Source organism: Bison bison, unplaced genomic scaffold (assembly GCF_000754665.1).
Source record: "Bison bison bison isolate TAMUID 2011002044 unplaced genomic scaffold, Bison_UMD1.0 scf7180017864148, whole genome shotgun sequence".
Classification (NCBI taxonomy): domain Eukaryota; kingdom Metazoa; phylum Chordata; class Mammalia; order Artiodactyla; family Bovidae; genus Bison; species Bison bison.
Genome location: NW_011494720.1, coordinates 6,598,923 through 6,613,600, shown reverse-complemented (window position 1 = coordinate 6,613,600; position 14,678 = coordinate 6,598,923). Strand labels below are relative to the sequence as shown.

At 40.7% G+C, this 14,678-nt stretch overlaps 1 protein-coding gene across 8 annotated transcripts in view; it reads right to left on the bottom strand.

Annotated features, from left to right (window-relative positions):
- ARID1B (AT rich interactive domain 1B (SWI1-like)) overlaps positions 1-14,678 on the bottom strand; it is a 422,452-nt gene that overhangs the window by 79,628 nt on the left and 328,146 nt on the right. The gene's annotated exons all lie outside the window — the stretch shown is intronic.

Below are 14,678 nucleotides of genomic sequence, written 5' to 3'. Positions count from 1 at the left end.
TGCACACAGGTGGAGGGTCTGAAATGTACTCTGCTACTCCAAATACACTCTGACTTCCTCCTGCAAAGTTCTGCCCATGGTGTCCCCAGCACAATCCCCGTGATCCTTCCTCCCACCCCGTCCTATGGTGCGATGGAGCCATCAGCACGTCTGTTGCCTCTACTTCTGAAATGCATCTCGGGTCATCTCTCTTCTCCATTTCCATGTCTATAAAAGCTCCTGTCTTTCCCCCCACACCTTGTCATGGTCTGGCTCACCCCTCTCAGCCTACCCCATGTTTTGTGACTTTTGGTTCACTTTCACAAAGCTGCCAGGTTTTCAGGAGTAAAAAAGGAAATTAGAAATTAGAGCGTTATCTTCTCTGCCTAACACCCCTGTCCCCAGGATCACTGGATCCGAAGTAAAATGCCAGCATTTGACTATAGTCTCTGGGACCTTGTGTGGTCTGAGGTTTGCTTTTCTCACTCTAACCCCACTTCCTATAGTTTTCTCTCCTCCTCACTACCCTGAAATCCACGGCCTTCTCATGCTTCCCAGAAGACAACGTCAAGCTCTTTCCCATGATAGAGTCTCTCTCTCTCCGGTCCCCTCTCCCAAGAACCTTCTACTACTGCGGGTTCCTTCCCATCCTCCAGGTCTGCCCTCCCTCATGGTGCCTCCTTTTCTCATGGCAATTTTCCTTACCTGTAATCAGCTTACTCTATTTCTGACTCACTTAACCTCTCTCTTCCCATGAGAACATAAGCCCCAGGAAGGCAGGGATCATATTATGTGACCCCTGCTGTACCCTCAGGGCCCAGTTGGATGTTTGCACATAGTAGGTGCAACAACTATGTACTGAATGAACGAATTTTAAATTCCTCTTGTACACAGAGTGCTGAGCACCACATGGTAGGTGCTGAGCAGATAACTGGCCAATGGATAAAGAAAATCCATCTTTAAATTGAGAAAGACTATAGTCAAGGTATGTCCCCATCCATCAGTAGTTTGGCCGAACATTAGCAAGTATTATACACAGGATGAACTGTGAATACACATTTAGACAAAGAATATCCCATGTTAAAACATGTATCTAAGAAAAAGATAAATTATCAAACCAGCAAACTAACAAAGGGCAGTTTGCAAAACAATTCCCAGAACCTAGGGGTTAGAGCTGGTGAGAGTCCCCGCTTGTCAGCTGAAGGCTCTAGAACAGTGGCAAGCATGGAGTTGGGTGGGTTCCATCTGCTCTGGAGAACCAAGAGCAGTAGCTTCCAGAGAGTCTCCTGAGGCAGCCGGAGGGAAAGATGGTGCCTGCATCCAAGATCAGCTTACATTTAGAGGGTTAAAGAGTAAGGCGTTTACAAAGGCCATGGTTTACATTTCAGTAAGAAAAAAAAAATCTTCTAACACTGCTTCTGTCTGAAAAGAGAGACATAAAATACAAGTAAGTAGAGCTGTTCCTTATTATCCTATTTCATTTATTTATAAAGATAAGGCTTGTTAAATTGGGCTCAATTGGCAGCTCCCAGATATAAATCATCATAGAAAATGTTTGCTTTTTCAAATCTGAAAACAAACAGAAATCAGAGTGCTAAAATTACTATAAATGATTGCATCTTCAGATGTAACATGAAATATTTATCTAAGCCTTACTATAAAATTCTCAAGAGTTTCATACAGAGTCCTGTTTAATAAAAAAATGTGTCTGAATTCCATACAGATTGTATAAGTTTTTCTTCCTTTCTCTCTTTGGAGAATGACTGTTTTCTTCTTCATTAGTTAAGGAAAATAATATGTGTCCTTTTTTTAGCATTAAATTTCACTTCAACCAAGAAGTGTCCACGCTGAAGGATTTAGAACATGTGTAATATAGCACATCCTTAAGTTATTGCTGCCTCTCAGATGCTTATTATAAGCTTAAGGTTTGTTCAAATGACTTCTAAGAATTCTTATCTGGCAAGTTATTTCATCATTTCTGACTCTTAATTCAGTCCTTAAAAATAGGTACATATATGATGCCATGATCCAGTTGAGTCATCTCACTCATCACTGGAATTTTGCAGAAAATAAGTTTGTGACAAGGCTCCTAAAGAGGTGAAATGTTAAAGTTAATCCAAATGGAATATGTAACAACATCAAATTCTACAACTTGGAGACAAGGTTCTATGGCGTATGGAATCCACCTCCTTTTATAGAGATTAAAATGAAAATACAGACAGAAAAAAAATTCCATTCTTTTCTCTGTATGCTTTTACAATGGCACTACTTACAAGAGGTTTCTGAAATCTTGTTTTATTTTTTGGTTAGACTCATCCCTTTCCATGTAATTCCCAAGAAAATGAAAGGAGGTGACATAATTTCCCTGACTCTTTTCTGAGCTATAATCATCGAATGGCAGCTAACTGGGAACAGAAGGCCTAGATTATAGTTTCGCTTGTGTCGATGGCTCAGAATCTAGTAGGGTAGACATATTTATGTAAATATGCTGCAGTGTGTGAACTGATCAAAACTAGCAGTGTGACCTTAGGTGAATCATAATTTACCTGAGGCTCAGCTTCCTCATCTTAAAATGTGGATGAGGTTGCTATAAGATAACTGAAATGGCACATGAAAATGCTCTGTAATCTGAAATGTGATACACAAAAGTAAGAGATGATGATGATAATTTTCTGGTTTATAAATTGCTACGAGTATATTTTAACTTCTGAACACTCCACATATTCAGGAGCAGTTTCCAACCAGCATGAAGAAGCTAGTTTTTATTTCTTCATTTTTTAAGTATGTGGGATCCACATTACTCCAATACTTGTGTAACTGTCTACAAATTCCAAAAGATTAAAAAAATATATACTCCTGTCTCCTACCATTTAGTCTCCCTGGCCAAAGGCAAGTGGTTTTTTAATGTATCCTTTCAGGGATATTTTATAATTTGTTTGTGTTAGACTGTGCATTTCCTTTATCATGAGTAAAGTTGAACATTTTATTTTACAGCAGTTTCAACTCTTTTCCTAGAACTACTTATATCATTTGTCCATTTTCTGTTGGCCACTCTATGTCATGACTAGGAAGTATTTCATCTTGCAGATTCAGCTGTTATTACCAAATAGCTGCGTGGTTCACCAAAACTTTTGCATTTGCAATCCTATGAAAATCTGGTCTGATTAACACTGGCAAAGGCCGTACACAGTCTTGGCAGGAAAACAATGTGATCTGACTTGCATTTTCAAAAGCTAATTCCACCATAATATGCAGCATGAAGAAAGGACTGAGGCAAAGTAAGGCTAAAGGTTAGAAGACTAGTTAGGAGGTAGGAACAGTGATACATAATATATCATCACGATTAAAGGCCAGCACCAATCCTATTAAAAACGACTTCCACTATGGATTGTTGTTTAGTTGCTAAGTGGGATCCAACTCATTGTGACCCTATGGACTGTAGTCTGCCATACTCCTCAGCCCACAGGATCTCCCAGGCAAGAATACTGGATTGGGTTGCCATTTCCTTCTCCAGGGGATTTTCCCAACCCAGGGATTGAACCTCATCTCCTGCATTGGCAGACGGGTGGATTCTTTACTGGTGAACCACCAGGGAAGCCTCCATTATGTATATAACCATATTTTTAAAAGGTTATTGAATATAGTCATAATCTAAACAAATTAATAAAAAATTAGAAGGCAGACGATAACAAAAAAAGAAATATTTCTACTTTTCATCCTGCATATAGAGATCTGCATGTCCATTACTTGTTTCCTCATCTATAAAATAGGGACAATTGTTATCTCTCTCATAAGGTTGCTGTGAGGATTAAATGAGATGATACATGCAAAAAACTTACAACAGCGCCTGGCACACATACACAGTGAGCTTTCAATAATCACTACCTGTTACTATTATTAATATGTTCAAAAAAGAAAAGCAAGAGAGGCGGCATGGTATGACAGCAAGGACTAGGACATCAGTCGGGGGCCTTCCATGTTCGCTGTGCAGAATACAGCAATTAACCTAGCCTTTCTGTCTCCATTTCCTCACGTGTTAAATGCAGAGAGGGAAGACATACAATATTTGTAGAGACACTTCTAGTTCTCCATGATTATGGCTTAAACTTTTAAAAAGTATCTAATTCAGGTCTGTAATTTGCATGTCTATTTATTTGGGGGACAGTCTTCATTTTGTTTTATTTTAACCTTTATTTTGAATGAAATAAATGTTAAAATGTTTCCAAAAAATAAATTTCAACCAAGAATTTTCTATTTATGGTGACACGTTTGATTGTATTTTGCCTCCTTTAGAAAGTTATTATAAAATGGCAGGTTGTAGCACAGTTTATGAATAGAAAAACTGACGGTTAGAAGAATGAAGCCTTTTTTTTTAAATAAAAAAGTTGTGTAATTTTTCTAGTTATTAACCATCTGAGTTTAAAAAACCAAACTAACTAGTAAGGAAAATTTAGGAAGTATAAAGTTAATTTCCCATATAGTATAAAAGCTTGTTGAACTACTAGGTGTATTATGGAACCGGCAAATAATATAACATGGAAAAATTAAACTTTGGAAAAAAGTACTAATTTAGATAATTATTATTCACATTATATAAAAGAACTTATTTGGAAATCTTAGAAACTTTATATGAAAATATGGTTTACACATTTCATCCATAAAGTATATGCACAGAAGGTTTATATAAGTGGATTTACTATTTTTGAATCCTTCATTATATGTATATGTGACCACAAACACGTGTACAATCAAACTTGACGAAGTGGAAGCTCTATTCTGAAAGGAAAGGTACTGCAGTAATAGGAAACACACACACACACACACACATGCATGCATGCCATCTGCTTGGAACCAGATGTGGATTATAGAGGCTGCCTCCACTATCCACTGTGTGGACCACAGGTTCTCTTGTATAAAACAGTGAGTGCATTTCCTATTCTGGCTTATAAGAGCATTCAGAGAATCAAACAAGAAAAACATGTGTGGCTGTACTTTTCTAAACTGAAAAACACCATGAGAATGCCATACAAAGGTATTACTGTTGCCTTTTTAGTGATGCTACAAGCCATTCACTGCGTGTGTTCTGATCTAAGCTATCACACTGGTAACTCAACCCACAATAATGACATAGAAATCTTCTACCAGCATGCCCCAATTTTACTCTGGCATTCATGGAAATGCAGTTAAGAAAAAACAGCATTTTTTTTTTTAAAAGTAAAAGATGTGATCCTTGTCTTTGAAGAATTACAATTCAGTTGAGTAGACAATAAAACTTATCAACAGGGAAAAATGATAAAATCACAAAGTAACTGAGACAGATTCTGGGCAGCATGCTAGGTGCTGGAGATGTAAACAGTGAGCACTCAGGCTCTGCCCCGTGGACTTCACATTCTAATGGCAGAGACAGCCACCAACAAACAACTAGGAGTAAGTATGAGCAAAAGAAAACAGAAGTATAGGTACTCTGAAGGTATTGGAAGTGAAGTGAAGTTGCTCAGTTGTGTCCGACTCTTTGCCACCCCATGGATGGTAGCTTACCAGGCTCCTCCATCCATGGGATTTTCCAGGTAAGACTACTGGAGTGGGTTGCCATTTCCTTCTCCAGGGGATCTTCCTGACCATTGCAGGCAGACACTTTACCCTCTAAGCCACCAGGGAAGTCAATTTGGACTGGGGACAAGGGAGGTCTCCCTGAAGTCCTGTTTAAGTTGAGTCCTTAGCTGAAGGTAGGATGCAGGTAAATCTAACTGGATCTGAATAAGACTAAGAATAGGTCTGACTAGCAAAGTGGATGCTGCAATGTTCATTCCTGGAAGCCAAAGTCTGTGCATTCAGCTGAATCCCAGTAGTCACTGGGCACCCTTCTATTTGCTCTGGTCTTGTCTATGGGCTGTCCTGGTGGCTCAGATGGTTAAGCGTCTGCCTGCAATGTGGGAGACCTGGGTTCTATCCCTGGGTTGGGAAGATCTCCTGGAGAAGAAAATGGCAACCCACTCCAGTACTCTTGCCTGGAAAATTCCATGGATGGAGGAGCCTGGTAGGCTACAGTCCATGGGGTCACAAAGAGTCGGACACAACTGAGCGACTTCACTTTCACTTTGCCTATGGTTAGGTTAACATTTCGAATCCCTTTCTTGAAGCCTTCCGCTAGCCCTGCTGCTAAATGTAAAGAGACCACAGGAAAAGGCAGAGCCACCCTTAAGACAGCCTGCTCTCACCTATGTACCCCAACATCCATGTCCTACCTTTATGGATTTTCCTCCTTTCAGAAGGAAATCTCTTCCTAGTACCCAAGACAGGACCTCCACTTTATGCTATGGATTACATCCTTTCTCATCTCTCCAGGGATATTCAAGTGTTTGTTCAAAAACTAGCCACTGACTCCATTGTTTAACAGAATGAAGCTGAACAGTCCAGCAGTCAAGTCTCTTCAAATGTGACCTGACTATTTCTCCAGACCCATCATTTCTACATGGTCATCATGGAGTGCCCACTCTGATTCGATCACTCACGTTTTTACCTCACTTGCCTTCTTCATACATTCATCCACGTAACAAATATTTATGGACCATCTCTCATGTTCCTGGCAATTGACTATTCACTAGTCTAATAACAGTTGACTTTTTAATGAGCAGCTATTATATGCTAATGGCTTTGTTCATTATTCTTTTAAACTTCAAAACAGCTATGAAGACAGTGAAGCTCACAGAGGTTAATTCACTGAAACCACTTTCAAGTATTTTTTTTTTTTACCACAATCCATAGTAAAGAAATATATCTTCTGCCAAGATTCAATGTGTATATATGAGTATACATATGTGTCTATATATTCACATTCAGTATTCACACATACACTGTATGCCTCATAAAAAAGTTTCTACCCTGATTATGTGCAATGATCTCTGATATTTTATATATATATTTTCAACTAAAAAACCCATGCTTGAGAGACACAGTTTGAAAACAGACTGCTAGACTGTGTCCTTTGTTAAATACTGAGTGCCTAAATACTAGTGTTAAATACTAGTGCCTCATTTGCCACCATGAGACTGACATGCAGTCCTTCCTGGCTTCTCCTCCTGCTGCTTCCATGGCATTCCCTGGCTTTCCAGAAAAAAAGATACTTTTCTATGCTGTATGTTAGCTGACAGAGAGCAGCTGTCACAGTTTTATCATTATTTGTGGGGGTGACTGTCTTCCCCCAGACTGTGAGCACTGAGGCTTTAAACAAACACATTCTCTTTGCATCTGTCTCCTCTGGACCAAGCCAGGTGACTGGCACAGAACTGGAACCAAATAGTACAGGTTTTTTAATGAATAAGAAAACATCTTCATTCAGAATCCATTTATTTTACTTTGGGAAAACAGTCTAATAAATGTGATGGTTTGGCTCCTCGTTCAGAGTATGTTCAAGTAATCATTTGTGGCAAAAAGAGGACAGCTATTCAAGGCAAGAACAATTGACGCCTGATAGCCTAATGGGCCAGAAAGCACCATTATTTCTATCACCTAAATATCTGCCAAATACATCCGCTCTGTCCATCTCCACTGTCACTGCAGATTCAAGTTCTGGCCTCACCACTTATGGTCAGGACACTTCAGCAAGTTAATAGTCAAGCCTTAATTTCCTTCTCTGAAAAAGGTGGATGACTACTGAGTCTACCTCATAAGAGTAAATGTGAACATGCTTTGTAAAGCATACAGCTTAGTGCCTGAACACAGCAGAGGCTCAGTAAGTGACAGGTATTATTATTCATATTATTTTTAAATACAACCCACCATTTATTACCCATCTGAGTGACCCCAAGTTTTCAAACTAGCTTTCCTTGCCAGGCTTCCTTTCAAACCATGCACCATGGCAACGTTGGAAAGTGCTTCAAATTCCTGGACCGTGGTTAATTCTCCCAGTGGCCACACCCTGTGGTCTCCTGGCAAATGGTTCGATGCCCTTGCCCAAGTGCACCCAGCTCTGCATCACTGTGCTGGGCTGGCGGGCTCCATCCTCCACCAGAGCCAGTTATAGCTGATGGGCAGCCTTCCTCACTCAGCAGACTATCCAGAAGCCAGTGCCCTTTTCCTGATAGCTAGTTCCAGAAATAATTGGCTGGCCATGTTACTTGGCTCAGAAAACAGAAGCCTGTCGGTTTCAGGCCACTCAATCAATAGCTACAGTAGTGATTAGTTCTGAGCGGTGTTAAGACTCAGTGTACATCCTTCCTAATCTTGCAGGGTCCCTGGAGTTTGCCTATTAAGACAGTGAGCGGGGAAGTGGAAAGAGAAGGGGGCGAGGAAGAGAAAGAGAAGAAAGCTAGATGGTGAGACAGATGTCAAGAGTCCTGTCAAGTGCCTGAACAAACTCTCAATGTAAAGGGGAAGGATCTTGAATTTTATTACTGAGTCACATGGACCTATATGAATCACTAGCTGGATAAACACTTTATGCAACGGATAGATCAATCTATTAGGTTTTTGTGAAAGGAGATTCTATTTCCAGTTATAAAGAGAACCTCCTAGACCTTGCCCCAGATAAGGGCATATCAGTCTTCAGCTGAGGGGTTGTTGAGGAACCTTGAACTTATGTGATAAAGGCCCAATTTTGGCCAGACTTGTTCCCACCACCTAGTAAGGGGCTAACAACTTGTTCTAAAGTTCATTCCAAAGGCACAGGGGTTCATTTAGATATTTCATTATAATCTGACGATTCTTTGAACACCACTTCCCATTTACCCAATAGCTGAAAGTAGGGTTGGTGGTGGGGCCGCAGGACCCAATCTGGAGTCACTCAGTCTCAGGTTAAGAATGATTCTCACAGGGGTCATCCTCCTATGGATATTCGGATCAGTGGAGAATTCCTAGACAATCTATTCTATTACATGGCAGTAGAAGTCATGTTAAGTCTAGGAAAATGTTATTAATACTTCAATCTATACAGAGGCTAGTATTAAAGACTAAGCTGAAGAGGCTTCTGTTCTCCTTAATGTGTTTTTAAGAAAACATATTACTATCTTGGAATCTTAGAAAACAGGCCTAACAAAGAATTAGTATTTCTAAAATGTCTATCCACATCATTATTAGATAAATGAGTTTTCAAGGCCTTTCAAATATTTTCTTCAACATGCTATTTTTGTGGCTTATTAAGTGGATATTTTTCCTGGTTTAGAAAAAAAATGCTATATGATGCTCTTAACTGCAAAAAAGAAAATTCTTATAGAAGAGAAAATTCCACAGTGACTGTCTAAACCTTGGCAGATCAAAAAAAATTTTTTTAAGGAACTGATTTATGTAGTCATTATAAACAAATCACATTTTCCACGTAAGAGATAAAATGAATATAGAATATTTTTATGTGGTATGAATGAGGAAAAATTCTTCACTGGACAAGACAGAGATACAGCTTATCTTTAAGAATATTTAAAATATTCTCAAGAATAGATGAAATTATAGTTAGGCCTTAAAGCATATCTGGAGGAAATGCTCCATGGAAAAACAGAGAAGAAAGCTCCATGAATCCAACAGACAACGACGGGCTGTCACAACTCCAAAACAATCACTGATAGGTTAAAGGGCCATCCACGGAAAATGCATCTCTAAGTTGAAGGGTGAAAACTGACTTAGAAAACTTAGAAAACTGACTTAGAAAAAATGTCGAATAAGTAATGGAGCAAATACAAGGAATTTCAGAAAATTAAACTGGAAGGCATTTAAATGTGGACCTAAGCCTCCAACTGTATGTCCTTTCATTCTTCATGCAAGACAACAAATTCTGCAATGTAAGCAATGGAGACCTTAAATCCTGATGGAAAAAACAGCGTTAAGCACAAGACCCAGATCATGGTTCACCCCATCCATGAAAGAGAACAGCAAACAGAGAGCACAAGTGCTCCGGCTACCGCAGAGGAGCATGTGAGCCCAGCACCAAGTCCACATGAGCATAGCGCCTTGTCAGGGGGGCCTCTTGAGCATGGTCAGGACACCCACAAAACACCCAAGGCTCCACAAGCCACCAAAAGGTAAGGCATGTTTTTCCTTTGGCACATGGATGGTTTATTTTCATGTTGGCATCTGTTAAACATTCACAGAAGAACTGCCTTGTTTCTTCAGGGCAGTTCAATAAAAGATGTTTCCCCACATGTGTGAAATCACGGTCACACGCTGCACCACCTTAGCAGAGGCTCCAACTGTAAACACAGAACCATTTCTTATCGCAAATAGGTGTCAGATTCCCATTTGGAGAGAAAAATATATTTTAAAGAATATTCTTGTTACATTTTAACATCTTCAGTGTTTAGTTGCCTGCTTGCTTCTCTTCACAACATGAACTGCTCCAAGGAAGACAGAAACTAATGACCCGTTCAAGGCTATAACCCAGGCCGCCCAGTGTTCTCCCAGCTGTGCTTTCAGGTTAACTGGCACAATCGTTCCCTCTCCCTTTCCTGTCACCACCACACCCTCTACTCAGAGGCACAAACGACAGCATCTAAGTCCTCCCCACCCGCCCCCATGAAGCCTTCTCAGCTACTGACATCATCAATCATCGGGAAAATCAGAGTCAGGGGAGGAACTGGACTGACTACCCAGATGGCAGACGGGAGCAAACTATTTGGCCTTTCCTTAGATAATTCTTTGGAGTTTAGCTGCAAAAGTCAACTTCAGTGCTGAGGGTGAAGCCAATTTTATGTGTCCCTACCTGCTGGAAGAAGCAAAGAAATAACTTTTTCAGGCTTTCAATCCAGTCTCACAACAGTCATCTGTGCCTGATGCTTATGATTACTAGTATTTGCACAGTGCTTTGCAATAGATAACTTTTCTTTTTTTTCTAATTTTATTTTTAAACTTTTACATAATTGTATTAGTTTTGCCAAATATCAAAATGAATCTGCCACAGGTATACATGTGTTCCCCATCCTGAACCCTCCTCCCTCCTCCCTCCCCATACCATCCCTCTGGGTCTTCCCAGTGCACTAGCCCCAAGCATCCAGTAGATAACTTTTCGATACAAGGTTGCATTTGATCCATGCAACAAATCCATGGGACACTCTGATCCCCACTTTACAAATGAAAGTGAAGTCGCTCAGTCGTGTCCAACTCTGCAACCCCGTGGACTGTAGCCCACCAAGCTCCTCCATCCATGGGATTCTCCAGGCAAGAATACTGGAGTGGGTTGCCATTTCCTTCTCCAGGGGATCTTCCTGACCCAGGGATCGAACCCAGGTCTCCCACATTGGAAGCAGAAGCTTTAACCTCTGAGCCACCAGGGAAGCCCATTACAAATGAGGAAGAAGAAATTCAATTACTTGTCCAAAGTCACAAAACCAGTTAGTAGTAAGTTTGCACCTAAACCCAGATTTTTGGTCCCAGATTCCCTGAAGATTAAGATGAGGAAAAGAATGTATCTAAGAAGCACTGGAGTAAGACACTGGCCAAGGCCCCATGGTCCTGGTCCTCACAGAGCTCTCCCTGAGGAGAGAGCTCCAGCGGTAAGCCCTCCAGGGCTCCTGAGCACTGCCTGCCTGCGCGGGACAGTGCTGGCCGATCAGGCGATGCTTCCTTCTTTGTTCTGGCAGGAAACCTGGACTGGACTCAAGGACCTACGAGGTGTCAGGCTGTTTGGAGGATATGAAAGGAGTAAAGATGGGCTGGGGGCCACAGGTCGGGGAGGAAGGAGGGTTGAGGAGTGGGTGGCACAAGGGTTGGGGAGCAGCGCACGTGAAGGTCCAGAAGACCCTGGCTGGAGACCACCAGGCAGGAGAGTGATAAGAACGAGCCCAAAAGGGGAGGCTGGGTGGGTGAGATGGCCCCCGTGACCAAGCACAGGAAGGCCTTTCTCTATAGGCAGAGGCAAGCTCTTAAAGGCTTTTATGAAGGGAATGACACGGTGTCCCCATTCTTCTGGAGAGACCATTTTGGATGCAGCCTGGAAAGCAGAGTGGAGGGAGCAAAGTTGACAGGAAGACTGGCTGGGAGGTGTTGATGGAGCCTCAGGGGCGTGGGCTGGGATCATGCCAGTGAAAGCCAAGAAAAGGAGGATGTGAGAAACCACTGAGGGGTGGAGTCCGCAGAACAAGGTGACGAGTGTAGAGCTGATGGGAGAGAAAAAGACATCAAGGATGCCTTCAAGCTTTCTGGCTTGGGGAACAAAGCAGACAGCAGTCTTTCACTGAGGTACAGACCCATAAAGCACAGGAGAAAACATGTTGTTATAAATAAGTGCACACAATACACAATGCTGAATTTACCTAAGATCCAGATGTTCTCAAATACTTTCATGGAAGAATAATGAGCCAATTACAAATGAGTGTTAACTATTAAAAATAAGCTTTAATTGGCAATTCAAATAAATTACTGCACATACAAAAGTAACAAAACTATGCTTCTTTTAAAATATTCTAAAATTCAGACTGATGATTCTACAATGAACACAAAATGATTTTTATTGTAGTGGTATTTATTTCCCTGAGCTCTTTGGTGAACAGATCTCTAGATAGCAGACTTAATAGGAATTCAATGCTAACCCTCAAACAATTCCTATACTTCTATTCCCTTCATTACTGACTAGCTTTGGTTTGGTCCACAATCCAGCCCAGAGGCAGAGCTCTGGGGCTGAAGAAATTAGAAACAAGTCTTAGATGGTCTCTCTTGTACGGTACCTCCCATTTGAGTTTATTTTCATCTGCCACCGATTATAAAAAAGGGATCCTCAATTAAGAGTGGAGGCTAAATTAATTGCATCTGGGGGTGAGGGTAGACTGTCATGAATGCCTTAACACGCTGATCTATTATATTTACACAACAAGGCTCGAGGAAAGGAATCTATTTTCTCTTTTTGACAATACCCTTGTCCTGAGAGGCAGCATCATTTTACAGTTAGTATGCTCACAATGTAAGTGATAAGAACCTTTACATGCAAGAACAAACAGACAGGTCGACTGGGAGATCCTTCTCTGAGAACCTCAGAGAAAGAGCGACAATATAATTTCTGTAGTTTGCACACACACACACACACAATCTCATTTCCAACTCCTTAACCATCATCTCGGTGGTCTCTTCCATTTCTGTACTTACTGGTTAATCTGTTCTTGCAACTGAGTTAGGTCAATTAAGATGTACAAAAATAATTTTAAAAATTTCAAAACTGATTTTTGGTGCGCATATCACTAGGAAATAAGCCAGCAGCATTAAAAACTTTTCCAAAGTTTTACTTATTTCCCTTTAAATATTCTGGGGTTGTAAAGAACATGGTTGGCCTCTGGACAATGCACTTTACTGTGAGGCTCCAGGTGTGAGCACCCCATCTCAGACTGACACTTGTCTGTATGATTGTAGAAATATTTCTGGAAGAATGGAAGATGGAAGTGGTAGCTTTAATCTGGTGCAAGAGAGAGAAACACTGTGCTACAGCAAATGACTTATAATGGTAAAACTGAAAGAAGACATGTCAATATGGTACACTTTCTTAATTTCAGAGCAAGAAACATTTTGTTCTTTGGTTGTTCTGTGCTCTGAATAGATCTGAAACTTCTGAATGGTTGTGAAGGCTGAATTATTTCCTGTCGTTCAACTAAATCTTTGTTGAGCACCTATTATATAGAAGGTGCTGCTGTAGCATAAGGATGCAGGGCATAAATAAGATTTGGTTCTGGCCCTCAAGAGTTCAGTCTAATCTACAGAAAGACACTGGATTTATTTTAAGAGATCTCTTTCCTGTCCTTCCCATTAAAAAGGAAGAGAAAGATTTACCCTGTCCAAATAGAATGTGCTTAGAAATTTGATGAGGAATTCTACTCATATGCTGAAAAGAAGTTAACATACACCATTAACGAGTGGGAACAAAACTTATCAAAGCATTTAACATTTGGGATTAATAACAGAACAAAGACATATTCTATTCAGTCTGCATAAAATACCTAAGTTTGAAACCTTATACTTCAAAGTACACAGATTCTGATTCACCTTCTCATGGTAGCACACAAAAAGGACATCTAAATGCCTGAACTCACCCATTTGCTACATACTTTGTCTGGAAAATGGCACTATTTGTGTTTATAAAAATGGAGCTACTGATAAATATCACTGTGAATATCAGATTCCAAAGATGAGAATTTTGTGATTCATCTGACATACAGCTGTCAAGAACTAAGTTTGGCTGGATTAAATACTCAAGATACGTAAAACTACAATATTTTGTTATTTTTTTCCTTGTCCTGAAACTACAGAATAGCTACACAACTTGCCTGCTGCTGCTGCTAAGTCGCTTCAGTCGTATCCGACTCTGTGCGACCCCACAGATGGCAGCCTACCAGGCTCCCCGTCCCTGGGATTCTCCAGGCAAGAACACTGGAGTGGGTTGCCATTTCCTCCTCCAATGCATGAAAGTGAAAAGTGAAAGTGAAATCGCTCAGTCGTATCTGACTCCTAGCGACCCCATGGACTGCAGCCTACCGGGCCCCTCTGTCCATGGGATTTTCCAGGCAAGAATACTGGAGTGGGGTGCCATTGCCTTCTCCGACACAACTTGTCTAGGCTGTCTAATTTTGGCACCACTGATACAGTAAAAGACAATTCTCAATTAGGTACAGTAATACTGTAGACTTTAACTATAAACCTATTTAAACAGTTGAGAGAGGAAGAAAGGTTGTCCTGTAGCTGGACAAGAATGAAGGCTGTGGGTGGGGGAACCCGATAATTCTGGAAAATCTCAC